This window comes from Narcine bancroftii, chromosome 3 (genome assembly GCF_036971445.1).
Source record: "Narcine bancroftii isolate sNarBan1 chromosome 3, sNarBan1.hap1, whole genome shotgun sequence".
NCBI lineage: Eukaryota > Metazoa > Chordata > Chondrichthyes > Torpediniformes > Narcinidae > Narcine > Narcine bancroftii.
Genome location: NC_091471.1, coordinates 74,423,976 through 74,437,328, shown reverse-complemented (window position 1 = coordinate 74,437,328; position 13,353 = coordinate 74,423,976). Strand labels below are relative to the sequence as shown.

The following is a 13,353-nucleotide window of genomic DNA, read 5'->3' as shown; positions in this document are numbered from 1 at the left end:
CCTACTTTACTTCATCTTATGGGATGTCATGAAGTGCGAGCCTTGCGGCAGCTGCTGTCTATCTCTCTGAGACTCCAGCTTGTTCTGAATTTGTCTTTTTGAGTTGGTGATCTTCCGGAGATTGTACCTGGTCTTCCTCTATATTTCTGAATCATCTAATATGAATGCCACAGATCTGGTCTTCAACGATTTGCACATATTGTGGTTCAACCATAGCTTCTGCTTGGAATACAACCAGAGAGCTTTAGTTGAAATATGATCGTCCATGTATTTCTTGATTAAGTCAGTAACTATTGCTTCTCGGCTAAGATCAAGTGTAGTGATAAAGTCAGTAACTATTGTGAAATATTCATCCTTGGACATGGCTCATCTACCAACTCCAGACTAGTCTTTTCTACCAACACAGAGTCCTTCAGTTTCTGCCTGCAAGAAAGGAGGAGGAGCACAGCTAGATGGTGCTACTTTCCAAAATGTGGACTGGAGTGGTCGGCATCCTTGATGGTGGTGAACAGTGATCAAGAGTGTTCCATTTCCTGATGTTGCAAGAGATGTGCCGGTGGTAATTTGGTAGGACCTTCTTTAAGATGGCCAGTGATGACTGAGAAGGCATCAGAATGCTCCATGAGATGTTTGCTGATCACGATGTATAGATTCTCCAGTGCTAGCTTAAGGTCTGCCTGTGTTGGGATGTAATGTGCAGTCAGGACAACGGAGGTGAATTCTCTCTGGAGGGAGAATGGTCAGCTCTTCAGCACCAGATTTTCCAGATGTAGAAGAGCAGCCCTGGGGCAGAAATGCCAACCTTGAGCACCATAAAGAATTAAGAATGAAGCAGACATCACTGTCTCATCCTTATTCAGAATATTCAGCATACAGAAATAAAAGGGTAAAGTTAGGAATACAAAAAAAAACCAGAATCAATGGCAGGATCTTTGTCATCCACAAGTCTGTTGCCTTCAAATACTCACAACTTATGGGACCCTGGGTCCTAAGTTTTACAGCTGCGTGCTAACCCTCAGTTCTCCACATTTTAACTTCACAACTAGTTGGCAATTGTGGTGCTATTGCTTGTGCACTTTTCTTGGGTGGTAAAGCATTGAAAGACGTAAAACTAAAGCAAAGGTCCCACAATCTGTTTTGAACACCTTGACATTACTTGTGATGTCCAGTCTATTTTACTGATTTCTTTACAATGATTTAGAATTATTTATTTTGTGGCTATTCTGATAAAAAGGAATGTAGGCTAAGATCCCCTTCCAGCTGCATCACATCTGGTCCATGACCTTTTTCGCTTGGAAACAGGACATTGAGATGCTTTCAGAAGGAGATGTAGAAGCATACAGACATACCGCAAAATCAGTGAGGATCTGCTCTTTCATCTACCAAAATCAGTGAGGATAGACGGAATGAAACCTACATATGGAAACTGTGATTCTCTGGGGGAAACCAGCAATGAATTTTATACATTCAGAAAGCAAGTTACTTTAATAACAGACACTGCCCCAATGGTGACAGACAAAATGAACACAGTCTTTATTCTATGGCATACATTTTCTCTTCAAGTATTCTCTTATCTCCCAGTATACATCATGAAGACACAGATACTTTGTTGTTCTAAGTCTTTCAGTTCATCAGTTTCCCTGTGGAAAACAAATACAATCATGAATGACACTTCCACTTCTATCATTTGGTTGGAATTCCAAATATTGGTGGCATTCTGAGGCCAAATGAACTCTTATAATCAATGCTACTTGTTTCATGAATACAAAACTTACCAAGGAGCACATATTGGCACTGGCTTCATTGCTAACATTATTAATTTTCTATCATTTATAAATTCTGCCATTATTTTCAAGACCAAGAAGACTGCTTTTACAACAATGAGGCATATAGTTTTGTTACCCTTTTCAAAAAACCAAGTACATTATAGTATCGGAAAAGGGATTAATGAAATAAATTATTAATGAACAGAAGTTACAATAAACTGGATATGAATTGAATTATTGTCACGTGTTCTGAGATATAGTTAAAAAATTGTTTTGTGCACTTTTCAGGCATGTCAACTCATACTGAAAATGCAAAAATGCTGGAAGAGCTCAACAGGTCTTGTAGCATCCATGGGAGGTAAAAATATATAACCAACGTTTCAAGACTGAGCTTTTCATCAATACTTCACATCACATGGATGCCATCACTTCATTAACTTCCAGTTCCCTGCACTCAACCGCCTCATCTTTTTAAACCCATCCATCACTCAAGCTAACTCATACAGCAGGTAGTGGAATAATAAACAAATAAATGAAAAAGAGTGCTGGTAGAATTACAAAGTCAAATTTTCTATGGCATTGTTAAAAAAAACCAAAAATTCAGATTACAGAGAAAGATGCAGTTAAAATTGTACATGCCAAATTTTCTCAGGCTTCTGTGAAAGTCAAGTTGGTGGTGAACTTTCTTGGTCATAACATTGATGTGACTGGACCAGGGTACATAGCATATCAGATACACAGGCAATTGGGACCCAGGGACCAGCTATCCAGGAAGAAATCAAGCCCATGAGCCAGATAGCAAGCAAATGTGGTGGGACCCTTTATTCTTCAGGGTATGAATCAAAATCCACTTTGTATGGGTGGGTGCAAATAAATTTACAGTAAACACACCAAAATGCTGGAGGCACTCAGCTGGTTTGTTACTAGTTAACACCATTGGGTTGGGGTACACGTCCCTTACTGACACTAAATGCAATTTCAAAGAGTCCTTTCAAAGAGCTGCTCCAGGCACAATGTGTTGTGAAGTTCTTTGAGTACCCATTTGTTGTTGAGAGTACCTCGGAGGAAATGTTTCCAGCTTCCTGAATTTGCAGATTAAGATCATCTGCAATCTGAAAAGTGTGAACATCTAATTTAACTAAAAAAAACATAAACTTTTATGAAATTTCAGAACAGCTGGAACAAAACAAGTTTTCTGTGAATGACTTTCAGAAGTCCTTTAGATTAGAATTCTGGTTTCCTCCACAAAATTCTCCCATATACTGAATTATATCAAAGTCAGTCTCCAGCCCAGGATGGGTGGAAGCTCCCAAAATGTACCACTAGAGAGGAGAGTCACTCCCTTAGCTGGACCCCAGATAATCAGTCACTCGGTTAGTTGGACTCCCTACAGTGAGCAGTCACTATCCAGCTGGACCCCAATATACACTGTCACTCTCCAGCTGCATCCCTGCAGTGAGCAATCACTCCCTGGACCCCTGCAGTGAGATTTCACTCCCGGCTGGACCCCTGCAGTGAGCAGTCACTCTGTCAGCTGGACTCCTGCAGTGAGCATTTGCTCCCTCAGTTGGCCCCTGCAGTGAGCATTCACTCTGTCAGCTGGAGTCCTGCAGTGAGCTTTCACTCCCTGGTGAACCCTGTCCTGAACAGTCACTCCCCAGTGGACTCCTAGAGTCACTTGCAAGTTGCATCAATGGAGTAAACTGTCACTCTGTTGCCAGTTTGCCTCCTATTGCATCACACAAATCTTTCATCTTTCTTGTCTTATTTTGATCTTTATTAATAGTTGAAAATCACGCCTTTGAAGCATATTTTGCAAATTAAAGCTTACTTTGGAATATTTTCTTACTTAAAACAATTGCAATGAGTTTGGTGATAGTCATTAATTAATAAATCAGCTCTAACATACGTCAAAGTAGTTTAAGTAAAGTTAAATGGATGAAAGAACGTTATTTAGAATCAAAGCAATTACATCAAAGAGAGGTCTAAGTAAAAGGGAGAATTGGATAAAAGGGCAAGTAAAGCCAAAGTGCTCAAAATAACATATCCAGTCTCGAATTCAATCTGATGCTCAAAAAGATTTTTCTCAAGTAACTCAAATAGAATTGGACTTTGAAGTCTTTCTGATTTCAGAGAGAAATCTTTCTCCGTAATCTGAATTTTTGTTTTTTTTTAACAATGCCATAGAAAATTTGACTTTGTAATTCTACCAGCACTCTTTTTCATTTATTTGTTTATTATTCCACTACCTGCTGTATGAGTTAGCTTGAGTGATGGATGGGTTTAAAAAGATGAGACGGTTGAGTACAGGGAACTGGAAGTTAATGAAGTGATGGCATCCATGTGATGTGAAGTATTGACGAAAAGCTCAGTCTTGAAACGTTGGTTATATCTATCTTTCACCTTCTTGGTGTTTTTCCTGACAATGCCTGCGCACCATACTCACCCATATGCACACAACAGCTCCAAATAAGTTCTCAGGCTGCCATCAGAAACATGAACTTCCTGTTCTTGCTACACTGATGGGTGGGTGTTCTGCTGACAACATGCAATGGAGGCCCAGATGTTAAAACACCCTGGCCATCTTTTTTTTGTGACACCAAAATCAATCCACTGAATCCAAACCTGAATTTAAAATTAAAGATGTTATTTGAAAATAATTCAACGAATGTGTATCTTTTGTTTTCCAATTTCCAAGCAAGCCTAAATTTGTCTTTCATTGATAGGTAGGGCGTAAATCATACTGAGAGTTCAAAGAAACTACCTGGAACGTTTTTCTTAAGATTAATATATTCAATTTAAACTTCTCTTACTCATTTTTAAACAATGTGCTTTATAACATTTTCAATTGTAAACTCTAGTTGAATTCTAAACTGGCATGACTTCCTCCAGGTGCACTTTAAAAGACATTCAGTTGTTTTGAAGTAGTTACTTTCTTGGGGTTGGTAAATCTAACCTACTATTGAGGTCTTTATAGAGAACTTTGATTGTTTCAGCTGCTCAGTGCCTTGCATTGTCTAAAAGCAAAGAGAACATTTAACTCTCCCAACTAGCCAATACATGTTTAGATTGATGTTCGCCATTTTTGATGATGTGAGCTGTCTCTCACAATGCAAGTGCTGCTTTGCTTTTACGTCTTCTAATTTTGGAATTGCAATAAGCAATGAACCAGCAATGTGGTAATATCAATTATATTATTTAAATTTGGAATTCTGTGTGCAGTTCTGGTCCCCAAATTATAGGAAGGATATCAATAAGGTAGAGAGGGTGCAGAGAAGATTTATTAAAATGTTGCCTAGATTGCAGAATCTAGAATACAAAGAAAGATTGAGTAGACTGGGTCTTTATTCATTGGATCGTAAAAGGTTGAGGGGGGATTTGATAGAGGTATTTAAAATTATGAGGGGGATATACAGAGTAGCTGTGAATAGGCTCTTCCCCTTGAGGGTAGGTGAGATTGGAATGAGGGGTCATGTTAAGGGTTAGGGGGTAAAAGTTTAGAAGTAACATGAGAGGAAGCTTCTTCACTCAGAGAGTGGTGGCTGAGTGGAATAACCTTCCGGAAGAGGTGGTTAGTTTTTTCATTTAGGAGAAGGTTGGATAAGTGCATGGATGTGGGGGGATTGGAGGGTTATGGGCAGGGAGAGGATTGATGGAACTAATGGAGATCACTGAGATCGGTGCAGACTAGAGGGGCCAAATTGGCCTATTTCCGTACTGTAATTGTGATATGGTTATATTATTTTACAATTTTATCTATATTAAACCTTGTTTAAATTTTTATCATTTTTAATTGTTCCACTGTATTGGTAGAACATGACAGACAATATTATTGAGTAAAGAGAACAATGTATGTGATGAAAGAAATAATCACGATTTTCATGAATTTTTGAGAGAACCGGTTAGGCATACAGAGATTCAAAGAAAGAAAACAGTGAGAAATCCTAAGTATAAGGGTACAGTGCTGCAAAAGCTTAATGTGTGGTGGAGGTCATTGAAGAAATTATCTGTTTCTTAATGCACATCCTTCCATGCAACGTACTCCATCACTCACTAAACATCTCATAGTCATGACTTGTCTCTAAAAAAGGCCTGCTTGATTTTTTACAGATGGCATCATCACTAAGAGAGCTCTGCCAATGCTCATGGAGCCACCAGTAGAAACAAAAGCCTAAAGGTAATGGCATCCATGTCCAAAACTTGGACCAGGTAGTCAGGTATGGAGACTCAAGTTGAGAGAATAGAGGATTTGCATAATATAACAATTTCATGTCACCATCCAATGTATCTGACATTGCCATTAAAACTTCTTGTGCATTGTCACATTCCTGCTTGTCTTAGAGGGGTGGAACCCCTCTTGGTCGAAGAACAAATGTGCTTTTGAAGGGGAGGCAATATGGGTGGAAATTGAAAAACCTGCATGCATTACCTGCTGCTCTCCTAGAATGAGACAAATACTCCACTTTGGATGGATTATTATTGCCCAAAGTATGCAGTGTTGATGTCAAATCAAGAACACAAAAAATAATGACACAAACTGCTTATTTTCCATAATTTCATCATCCACAGGGACACATATATTAAAATATCAACCTACTGTATTAGTTGAACAATATATGTTGCAATAAAAATGTTCCAGCATTATTTGCACATGAAATTCAAAATTCAGATTTATTGTTAGAGTACATACAGACATCACATACAACCCTGACATTCTTTTTTTCCTGTGGGCCAGGCTGAATTACCACTTACTGGTAGTGGGAAAAAAACCTGTACACAATGTACAAATGGAAACAAATAAAAAATGTAAATAATTGGCTGTGCAATACAAAGGAAAAAAGAAACAAACAACAAAGTGCAAAAGTAAGAGTCCTTAAATAAGTCCTTGACTGAATATATTGTTGCGAAGTCTGAGGGGTAGCAGCTGTTCATGAACCTGGTGGTGAGAGTCTTGTGGCACCTATACCTTTTCCCTGATGGTATCAGTGAGAACAGAGAGAATACTGGGTGGTGTGGATCCTTGATGATTGTGGCTGCTCTCCGATGGCAGCATTCCTGTAGATATTCTCGATGGTAGTGATGGTTTTGCCTTTGATGTCCTGGGCTGAATCTACTAGCTCTTTCAGGGCTTTGCACTCAGGGGTATTGGTGTCCCCATACTAGACCATGATGAACCCGGTCAGCAGAGATTCCACCACACATCTGTAAAAATTTGCCAGGGTTTCTGATGTCATACTAAACTTCTGCAAACTCCTGAGGAAGTTGAGGTGCTGACGTACTTTCTTCAAGATTTCATTAGTGTGTTGACTCTAGGAAAGATCCTCCGAGATAATGACTCCCAAGGGCTTAAATTTACACACCCTCTCCACGTCTGATCCCTCACTGATCACTGGATCATACACATCTGGTTTTCCCTTCCTGAAGTCAACAATCAACTCCTTAGTTTTTGGTGACATTGAGTGCAAGGTTAATGTTGGTGCATCATTCGGCTAAGTTTTCATCTCTCTCCTGTATGCTGTCTCATCACCCCTTTTTCAGCAGATTTGTTGATGGTGTTGTTGTTGTATCGAGCCAAACAGTCAAGGGTGCAAAGCTAGTAGAGCAGGGGCCTAAGAACACAGACCTATGGTCATCCTGATGAATGCATTTTTGCTGTCCAGGTGTTCCAGGGCTTTGACTAGAGCTAATGAGATGACATCTGCTATAGACCTGTTGCTACAATAGGCAAATTGGAATAGATTCATGTTGCCACTCAGACAGGAGCTGATATGCCTCAACAAATGTTGAACCAGTTGAAGAAAAATAGTGGGGAGGTCATGAAGCATATAAGGATAACCGAGGAGGTAGTGATGGCTGTGTTAAAAAAGATAAAGGTGGATAAATCTCCCGGACCGGACAAAATATTCCCTAGGACACTCAGGGAGGCTAGTGGACAGTTAGTGGGGCCATTAACAGAGATATTTAGGATGTCACTGGCCACGGGGGTGGTACCAAAGGATTGGAGGGTGGCGCATGTGGTTCCTCTGTTTAAGAAAGGATCCAAATGCAAACCTGGGAATTATAGGCCTGTAAGTCTGACGTCTGTGGTGGGCAAGTTGATGAAAAGTGTTCTGAGGGATGCTATTTACAAATTTTTGGAGGTACAGGGATTGATAGGGAGTAATCAGCATGGTTTTGTCAGGGGTAGATCATGCTTGACAAACCTGATTGAGTTCTTCGAGGGGGTTACAAAAAAGGTTGATGAAGGGAAAGCTGTGGATGTTGTCTATTTGGACTTTAGTAAAGCTTTTGACAAAGTTCCCCACAGGAGGTTAGGAAAAAAGGTGGAGGCATTAGGTATAAATAAGGAGGTAGTGAAATGGATTCAGCAGTGGTTAGATGGGAGGTGTCAGAGAGTAATGGTAGAAAATTGTTTGTCCAATTGGAGGCTGGTGACTAGTAGAGTTCCTCAGGGTTTGGTCCTGGGTCCACTATTATTTGTTATATATATTAACGATCTGGATGTAGGGGTGGAGAATTGGATAAGCAAGTTTGTGGATGACACAAAGATTGGTGGTGTTGTGGACAGTGAGGTAGATTACCGTAGATTAAAAGGTGATTTAGGAAGGCTGGAGGTGTGGGCTGAGAAATGGCTGATGGAATTTAATACAGATAAATGTGAGGTGCTACATTTTGGAAAGGCAAATTTAAATAGGTCATATACATTGAATGGTAGACAATTGAGGAGTGCAAAACAACAAAGGGATTTAGGAGTTATGGTAAATAGTACCCTCAAGACTGATACTCAGGTAGATGGTGTGGTGAAGAAGGCATTTGGAATGTTGGCCTTCATAAATCGGAGTATTGAATTCAAGAGTAGGGAGGTTATGATGAAATTGTACAAGGCATTGGTGAGGCCAAATTTGGAGTACTGTGTACAGTTTTGGTAACCAAATTATAAGAAAGATATAAACAAAATAGAGAGAGTGCAGAGAAGGTTCACGAGAATGTTGACAGGATTTCAGGGTCTGAGTTACAGGGAAAGGTTGTGCAGACTGGGGCTTTTTTCTCTGGAGCGTAGAAGATTGAGAGGGGACTTGATAGAGGTGTTTAAGATTTTAAAAGGGACAGACAGAGTAAATGTGGATAGGCTTTTTCAATTAAGAAAGGGGGAGATTCAAACTAGAGGACATGGTTTAAGATTGAAGGGGGAAAATTATAAGGGGAACATGAGGGGAAATTTCTTTACGCAGAGGGTGGTGGGGATGTGGAATGAGCTTCTGGCAGACGTGGTCGAGGCGGGATCATTGGTTACATTTAAGAAAAGACTGGATCATTACATGGATAGGAGGGGACTAGAGGGGTATGGACCGGGTGCTAGTCAGTGGGACTAGGAGGGTGGGGATTTGCTACGGCATGGACTAGTAGGGCCGAACTGGCCTGTTCTGTGCTGTAAGTGGTTATATGGTTATATGGTTATATGGTAAAATATCAGCCTTTCAAAGCACTTCACCACTGTTGATGTGAGTGCCACTGGTCATTTAGGCAGGTTACCACACTCTTCTTGGGCAGCAGTATGATTGATGCCTGTTTAAAACAGGCAGATACCACGCCCTACTGGAGTAAGATGTTGAAGATATCCTTGAATTATTTGGTAAATTGTTCAGCACAGGTTTTTAATACTCAGCTGGGTACTCTGTTCAGACCAGATGGTTCCCTCAGATTCATTCTTTTGTCATCCTTGGATATGGACAGGAAAGGATTATCAGGGGACATGAGTGTGTGCAGTCGTGGTTCTGTCTTGTCCTTGTGGTCGAATCAAGCATAGAAGTCATTGTCTTTGTTAGGGAGTAAAGCTTTCCCATCTTCTACTGCACCAGATTTTGTTCGTAGCAGGTTACGTCATTTAAGCTCTGCCATAGCTGTTAGGTATCCCTTGTGGTTTCCATTGTTGTCCAGAAACTCCACTTTGTCTGGGAGATGGCTTTCTGTCGGTCACACCTGCTCCTTCTGCAATGACCTGGATCTCCAGACTTCAATGCCTGTAATCTGGCTCTCACTAGGTTCCAAATTTCATTGTTCATCCAGAGCTTCTCATTGAGGAACACCCTGAACAATTTGGTGGTGCAACTATTTTGATAAACAATTTTGAAAAAATTGGAAGCAAATCATTTCTTGTAGTTGTAATGCACTAGCTTTAGGATCAGAATTTCAATCCCTTTCTCCAGATGTAGCTATTTATTTCTTTCTTTATTTAGCAAAATACAAATTCCAGGATGCCTATAATAAGTTTCAAACTTGATTTATCTGAATTATTCATTCATTTCATATTGGGAAGAGAAAGATATAAAGTGGAAGAAGGAGAGATGGACAAGTGCCATTACCATATAACCATATAACCGTTTACAGCACGGAAACAGGCCATCTCGGCCCTTCAAATCTGTACCGGTTCACTTGAACAACTCCACTAGCTCCTCCGCAAACTCCTGAGGAAGTAGAGGCTTTCCTCATGATGCCTTTGGTGTATTTAAGCAAGAATGTTTAATATTTAACAAGATAATAGATAATGAATTTAGCCTTGACTCCTAGTTGTCAATCTTCCTTTCTTGTAAGGAGTTCTTGAAAATTTATCATTGTTCATGCATAAAAATGAATAAATGAATGCTCACTAGGTCCATAGAGCTTGTCCTGTGCTATTGTTCAAAATCATAACTTGGGACAAACAGGGAAATTTAGGACCTGCAAGAGGGGAAAACATACCTCCAAGATCCCTCTCTATTTGGATTGAGATCAATAAATTTCATGATCTACTTACCCAAAATGCCTTTTACTTGCTGTGCAATGTTTTGTTCCCCTCAGCTAACCAACCTTGACTATCATCAGTTCCCTATTCATCACCCCTCCAACTAAACTTTCCATATTACTTCAGTTCATGGTTTGTTTTCTTCCCCACAAATTCATTTTCCAATCAAGCCACTGGATTGTTGGAGGAGAATGAAAAAATCTGTTGCAGAAGAAGCTCTTTTGTTGGGAAGGAATAGTTTATCTTGACAGAAGCAAAAACATAGCCTGAGGAATAAAAATCCTGTCGACCTAGCAAAGAGAAGGGAAGAAACTTTGTATTATAGATTTAAAATGATGAATCATGAATTGGCTAGAAATTCAATCACCTAACATTTTTTAGTGTCTTGCAACAAAAAATGAATTTTCCCAGGGTGAAATTTGATAATAATTTGTGTCACTCCAAGATTTTGACTGGGTGGCTTAGGGGGTAAGGTATCTTTACATTGTGACATGATTACCATACCTGTCACAGATGAGGTGATATAATTCCTCCGTTTCTTTAGGGTATAAAATACTCTAAGCATACCAGATGTATCAGAGAATCAAGTGCCTTTCGTGAATGAGGAACTGAAGAAACTAACCATTATTCAAAGATTAGTTTGAGTAAAAATATGGAGGTTGATGAACTTGAATACTGATAAATCCTCAGGACCTGATAATCTTCATCCCTTAGTATTGAAAGAACTGTCTATAGAGATAGTAGACTACTAAACTTCTGTGAATTCTGCAGTTGTGAATTGGAGAATAGCAAATGTGACCCTTTCATTTGAGAAAGGAGGGAAAGAGAAAAGAGGAACGAACATACAGCCCTGAAATCTGAATGTCAATCATTGATAAAAATGTAGGACTCTGTATTCAAAAATGTAATAGCAGGACACATTGAAAGGACAAACACTGTAGAATAGGCAGAGTCAAAATGGATTTATGAAATAAAAATCACGATTGATCAATCTGTAACAGGTTTCCCAGAACTGAACACAATTTTCTAAGTGTAGAGTAACCAGTGTTTTATAGAACTGCTCTTGAATTCAATCCTCTGACACCATACACTTTTTTTTTAACCACCCAATCATTTTGCGCAGCAACTTTGAGGGATCTATGGACTAGGACTCCAAGATCCTTCTATTCTTCCATACTGCTAAGAATCCTGCTATTCACACTTTTCCATATTAATGTCTCTTCCCAACTCTGCATCCTGTCTCTATCCTGTTGTAACCTACAACAATCTTCAACCATCATATCAACTACAAACTCACTAGCCCATCCATTTCCTCAACCAAGTCCTTTATAAAAATCACAGAGCAGGGGTTCAAGAACAGATCCATGTTGAATATCACTAGTCTTTGACCTCCAATTTGATGAAGGATTTCAACCCACCAACATAAAAAAAATTCTCTTCCCCAGTAATGATACTTGACCCATTGAGTACCTCCAGCAGATTTTCTTTTGCATTTAATGGCTTATTAAGTTTGTTTATAACTATCATTGATTTCTCTGATCCATCTAGATATTAATAGCACAACTCTGAATTAGGACCTCTGTGATATCCCATTACTTTTCAAACTAATGTTATAATTAAACTATGTCACCATTCTAAATTAGACTGAAAGAAAGAGTACATACAGTTAGATACTCAAAGTGGGATATTTAGTTACACCTACAATGAGAAGTGTTGGAAGCACTATTTCAAGCTGTTGTAATTATTCTCATTTGACCTATGATAAAGGTTTTCAGATAATAGTATATGGCAGAATCAATAATAATTTAAATCCAAACTTGGTGTCTTTTTGCTTCGGTCCCTTCTCTAATTCAGATCTGTTAAATTTCATTTTAACTTTAAGATAGGTCCAAGATAATTTGACGACTTGAATTAATACTAAGACACAAGATGGTTGTGTTAGAGAACAGAACATGTTTGTAATTTTGACAACAAGCATTAGTAGTGAGCACAGTAAATTAAAACACGTGAATATGTGAAATCTCTTTCAGTGTACCTGAACTTGGAATAGCAGCTAAGACATCTTCCCAGCATTAACTGTTTCAATTGCTCATGCCTTTCAGCCAATGAAAACAGACAATCTGATGTCGGTCAAGACTAATGCTGAAAATGTTACAATCTGCACATTTGGAAGATTTTCAGCCTAGACTCAGATCCCAAAGCTAAAAGTATAGTTTTGCACTAAGCTTGTGTTCAACATTTTAATTTATATTTCCTCTTGTTTGTATATTCAAATAGTTCCTGTTTTTAGTCTTGAAAATATCTGTGGCACAGACTCATAAACCACTGGATTTAACCTTTGACTGCTTGTAGATTAATAAAATAAAAATATCTACCCACTTTCATTGCTCTTTAGAAAAAAAATCTATTGCAACTTTCATTTAAGGAGTTTTACTCCAAAAATGCTGTTAACCCTTACACAAATTTTATTTTGGAATTGTTCATATTTTAGTGGTCTTAGCTACAAACTTTCCAAACTTGGTAGCATGAACTCAGAAAATCTGAACAATTCAACAGTGTGTCTGTTCAAGCAGTTGCAAATGAGGTGCAGCATTACTACAGCAGTCTAGAACTTCAGCCATGCGGGTTTTTGGACAGTCAAACATCCAAACATTACTCCCCTACTGTGGTGCGCTATCGAAAAGAAGCAAACACACCAAAACATAAAGTCTGTTCTACAGGCTTTATTCAACATGAACCACAGAGCTGGCTGTGAGAATACTGTTGCAAGCTCTGAGACTGGCCTCGAGGGCTGGATCTAGCTTG

General features: G+C 39.0%; 1 long non-coding RNA gene across 1 annotated transcript in view; it reads right to left on the bottom strand.

Moving 5' to 3' along the window:
* Positions 1–1,553: 1,553 nt before the first annotated feature.
* LOC138757262 (uncharacterized) overlaps positions 1,554–13,353 on the bottom strand; it is an 86,954-nt gene continuing 75,154 nt past the window's right edge. Inside the window, exon 3 of the long non-coding RNA XR_011353464.1 lies at positions 1,554–1,640. This is a non-coding gene — a long non-coding RNA (uncharacterized lncRNA). The remainder of the gene's footprint in view (positions 1,641–13,353) is intronic.